Raw genomic sequence first — 6,000 nt, 5'->3', positions numbered from 1 at the left:
AATACATTATAGAAATTTAAAAAAATGTTTAGAATAAGGATTAAAACTAACGAAAATACATAGAGTTTTAAGATTCGAAGAGTCACCATGGCTAAAACCGTATATAGATAAAAATACTGATTGTAGAAAGGCAGCAAAAAATAAATTTGAAAAAGATTTTTATAAATTAATGAACAATTTACTTTTCGGTAAGACTATGGAAAATGTTAGAAAATATAAAGATATCAGAATAGTCACACTATGGTCTGGCAGATATAGTGCATCTGATATGATTTGCAAACCAAATTTTCATAGTCTTACAATTTTCGTTAAAAGTATGATAATTATTTAAATGAATGTTGTAAAAGTGAAATTCTATAAACCAATCTATGTAGGTTTTTGTATTTTAGATATGTCAAAAACTTATATATACGATTTTCACTATAATTATGTAAAGAAAAATTTTAAAAATGAGGATTCTAAATTAATGTATACAGATACAGACAGTCTAATTTATCACTTTACAGTACCTAATGTATATGAAATCATCAAACGTGATATTACAAAGTTTGATACCTCCGACTATCCACCTAATAATATCTACAATATACCGTTAGTCAATAAAAAAGTATTAGGTTTAATGAAAGATGAAAATAATGGAAAAATTATGTCAGAATTTGTGGGGCTTAGAGCAAAACTTTATTGTTTTAAAATATATAATGCTGAGGAAGATGATAAGGTTAAGATGCGTGCAAAAGGTGTCAAAAGTTCAACTTTGCGAACTATCACGTTTGATGATTATAAAAAATGTCTTATAGATCATACAAATGTAAATAAAGATCAATATATTATAAGAAGTTAGATGCATGAATTTAAAACTTTGCTTGAAAAAGAAAAATTAGCTTTGAGTTGGGAAGACGATAAACGTCAATTACTCGAAAATAGTACAGATACTTTACCATGGGGTTATAAATCTTCAATATGTAAAATAACAGTTAAAAGACCAAGATTATTATAAGCTAAGATTCAGATAATAAGAATAAAATAATTTCACGTTTTTGTAATAAGATATGGATATTGTAAATAAAAAAAAATATTTTTTTCTGTTCATTTTTTCACCTATATTTTTTTAAAGTATAATTTTTTTAAGAATACATAAGTGTATTTTTTTTTTTCAACATTTTTAATTGAATTTATTAATATTTTATTTTCAATTATGAAGGCTTAATAAGAAATTCGAACTTATGATAAGCTGTTCCGAAATAATTCAAGTAAAGCTCCTGCTGAAGCCAAATCGATGAGTGAAGTTAACTGCTATTCATCATCAATAAGCTTCCGGTTGGTTCGATTCGGGAAGAAGATTGAAAACTCGTTTTCCACAATTCCTAAAATTTTTGCCTATATTTTGTATTGACTTTCTTAATTTTCGTGATTTGATAAATCTTGTTCAGTTGCAGTTCTTCAAACTTTTTAGTAGGTAAGAAGTTCGGTAAGTTGTTGATTTTATTGATAGCACTCAAATCCATTTTTGGATTATTAAGCTAAGAAATTGACAGAAAATAGTTAATAATAATAATAGAAATTAGTTATAAAATATAATAATGAAATAAATGACGTACTTGATTTTCTATTGAATACACAATTTCAAATATTTTCAGCAGAGGACTAATATTCTGAGACAAGTAAGTATAATTTCCCACCAAAGATCCCCTCCCACCGACGCCAAAAACAGGTTCAAACTTGTCGGATGACGTAAAAACATGATGTGATTGAGAGAGAGGAGGGGTTAAAAAAACGTTAAAATTAAAAAAACTCTTACCCCATATCGATAAAACAGAGCATCATTCGGTATCAAACCGACTGTTAATACCCTGTAGTCGATAACATAGATCACCAGTTAACATCAAACTATCGACAAATACTTATCTCAAATCGATAAATAAACTTCAATACCTACACCTCCATTTCATCCCACCAGAGCGGCGTAAGTATCGAAATTTCTCGCATACTGTAACAAAACTTTCCCCTGAATTTTAAATGAATTCCCACCGGAGGCGGAGATACCGGCTGGGTACGGTTTTCTACGCTCGCCTCTAATCGACAAATTAACAAAATGAACCCGAGACTACCCAGGATGGGTTAGTGCACGATGAGGGCGCCAGGTAATTTTGTATAAAAATTACCAAAATGATACAGTGCCAAGGGCCTTTCCGGACGATTAATTAACAACTCGAAAGGATGTGAATAAAAAATAAATTACGAAATAGTTAAAGCTAATATTGAGATCAAATGAAGGTAGTAATAGATAATAGACGGCAGAGTAATATTTTATATCGAGTACTTAGCATAAAACAAATAAGTATTAGGAAAGATACAGGAAATTGAGAGTTAGCAGAAAGGAAGTAATTTGAAAAATTATCAGATTAATTAACTAAATAGATTTTCATATATAAATTTATTTTAATTACGGCCTCAGAGGTTGAGATTGTTGAGATCCTCGCAGGCCGGCTTATTCCTATTTTTGTATACAAATAAATTCTTTCTGAATATCTTAATCAACAATTAACTTTTGTTAATCTCAAATGTGTTATGTCTGCCTTCGGATATAATAATAATCGCAAAAATAATTCTAACAATGGTCAAGTTTAAATAATATCGAATATGATATTATCTATAAAAATGCAAAATAATCCTTACAAATATTGCAAATAATCATTTACAAATAACGCAAAATAATAAGTGTAAATAATGCAAACTAATATTTATAAATATTGCATATAACTATTTATAAATAACGCAAAATAATAAATGTAAATAATGCAAACTAATATTTATAAATGTTGCAAATAATTATTTATAAACAGCGCAAAATAATCAATGCAAATAATGCGAAATAATCTCTATAAATATTGCAAAATAAGATTTGCTTCGCTAATTATAAGCTAAATTATAATTTCCAAAAATTACTAGTAATTATAACAAAATAATGTTGGCCGCAAATTATGTCAGCCGATTTTAAACAAACTTAGTCGCAAAGCATGAACAACAATAATGATAATAATTATATAGAAAAGTAATCATAAAATTATCGCATGATTAAATTTCGATCTTAGTAAGTGCGCAATAAAATTTCGGCACGAGCCACAGGACGCAATCAGGTGATTAACCGCCGCAAATTTCCCCCGAGAGGCCTATATTTAGTTTCTCAACGATTTAACCCACGTTTGGTTATTAATAAATTCAATTTTATTATCGAACAGTTCACTGCAATTAATTTATTATCAATTAGCCACGTGGCCAAAATGGCCGCCTCACGTGGGAAACCGGCGCTGGATCTTGCCCAGGAGAATCTCAACAGTCACCACGGTGGAAAATTATCAAGGACTTACCAGATTACGTTCAATCACCAGGTCAAACAATTTCGGTGGAACAAATAAATATTTATAAGCAATTGCTTTATTAATGAAATGAGACTGTGCACTGGCTTGAACACACCGATGCACTCTATGCAATTTCACGCCTGTGACCCTTTTTCACTTTTTCGGCAGCATGCAACCAGTTGCAGATACTGACCTGCCCTCTCGAGGGACTTTCCGTCACTTCGGCTATTGCCAGTATTATTTTCAAAAATCCAATTCCACCGCGTGATAAATGATTCTCTTTTAGGGCATGAATCGAGCCGACACCCGCATGAAATATCAATTTAACAACAATTATAACCATTATTCAAATAATCGTACGACAAATACCCAAACGTGAGTTTTATGCATAAATTTGAGCCGAGCTTCAGGCTCGTGTGCTCCAAATTGGGGACCTCAGGCATCTTCAGGCCCGTCGACCGTCTACTTGGGCCCCGCACATTTTATAAATTAATTTAATTAAATAAATTAATTATTTAAACTAAATAATTAAATTTGTCCACTAGAAATTTTAGTCGCCGGCAATCACCTTGATCGCGTTTTGGGCTGAAATAAAATACAAGTAAATAATATAAACTTAAAACTAAATCTTATTTCTAATAAATTTTAATTTATTCGCCCGGGAGGTGCCGCCATCTGGCGGAGCCTCCCACACCAGTGTGCTCAAGCCCGGCGGGAAATGCCACGGCGTGTAAACACTGTGACAATACTTATACTACAAGTAATTTGAACATATACAAAATTCATCATCACATCAAATAAGTGCATATACTTTTTCAAGATGGCGGATGACACTTATCTCGATAATGATGGTGCTAAAAAGTTTAAGTGTCACTCCACCGTTAAAGTTCCAAAAATAGCTATCTGTATCATTTGTGAAAGTGTACATCATCCTAATGATTTGATTAGACTTAAAAAAGGGAAATTTATTAGTGATCTGCTGGTAGTCTGCTCCGAACACAACGTTGAAAACATAATATTCAATGGTGATTATCAAAACATTGAGTTAAACGAGAATGCTCGTAAAATTATAGCTGAAACCAAAATGCATGAACGTGATAGAGTCAAAGAGGAATTAAGACACAACATCTTTTTAAATAAAACTAGAGAGAGTATGTTAATGGATGATACTGTCATCGATGATGATCTTTTAATGATGATCTGGCTATCTTAAGGGTTGAGAATGATCTTCTAAAACAGTTAAATGAAGAATTGAAAGACAAAAATAACCTTCTAAAAAAACTAATAGATAATAAAGATAAAGAGAATGAGGAACAGCCTGTTAGTTTTGCTGAAATGGTAAAAAGTGAGAAAATTCCTGCAAGAAAAGTAGTACCAAACATCATTATAAAACCTAAAGATAAAAGCAATAAAGACACTGATAAAAACATCAAGAAACAGCTGCTTGGAGAAATCACGGTACCTGTTCAAAAGATTTATACAAACAAGTCTGGTGATGTTACCATTAGGTGTAAGAACAAGGAGGATGTTGAAAGAGCGACTGCGGTTTTAAGTGATAAAATGAAAAAAGGCTATAACGTGGAAGTGCAATCGTTTAATCTACCAAAACTTAAAATTCTAGATGTGCAAAATGAAATGAGTTTAATCGACCTGGAAGAAGACTTGAAAAATAGAAATCCTGCTATGATGGATGGCTTTTTTTCTCTAGTTGGTAAATATAATAATAAGATTAATCAACGCACAGTGATCATTGAAGTATCTCCTGATATATATAATACTATAGTTCTTAATGGTTACAAAATATACATTGGTTATCAATGTTGCAGAGTAATCGATAACATTAATCTAAACTTGTGTTTCAAATGTGGTCGTGCTAATCACAGTGGCAAAAACTGCAGAAATGAAACCAAGTGTCTAAGATGTACTGGAGATCATATGACAACTACTTGTCATTCTACTGGCATAAAGTGTATAAATTGTAAATTTTATAACGCAAAGTATGGTCAAAATAGATGCACGAGTCATTACCCAAATGACACAACTAAGTGTGAGTACTTGAAATACAAGCTACAAAGAATTTTAAATACAACGGATTATCCCACATTACCCAAAATACCCAAATACTTGGGAAAAATTCCTGGCCAAGTAAAAGAATCTACTATAGAAACAACTAAGCAATAAACACATTATTTTTATCCATTGAGTCAATAATGCAATAATATAGAGAAAACAGACAAACAATTTTACGAGGAAAACTTTAAATATGAAGATTCTTTCGAAAATTTGGATGAACTTAATAAACAGTTTGATAAAAATGACTTTGTAATAATCAACATCAATGTAAGGAGTTTAAATGCGAATTTTAGTCAGCTGGAATGTTTTATAAAAAGCCTATCTGTATCGCCTGATATTATCGTGTGCACGGAAACTTGGAACCTAGTCTGTCCGAAATACTATAGTTTGAGTGATTATTTTGTGTATTATAATAACAGTAAGATAAATTAAGCGGATGGTGTGATTATGTACGTTAAAAGGTCTTATGTGGACCACTCGGTATATGTCGAGTCGTTTAATGGTAATAATTTCTTGTCTGCTGAAATTAAAATTAAATGTGAAGTTTCTATCAAAGTGACAGGTATTT

The sequence above is a fragment of the Cotesia glomerata genome, linkage group LG6, assembly GCF_020080835.1.
Source record: "Cotesia glomerata isolate CgM1 linkage group LG6, MPM_Cglom_v2.3, whole genome shotgun sequence".
Taxonomy (NCBI): Eukaryota; Metazoa; Arthropoda; class Insecta; order Hymenoptera; family Braconidae; genus Cotesia; species Cotesia glomerata.
Note: the sequence above shows the minus strand (reverse complement) of the source record.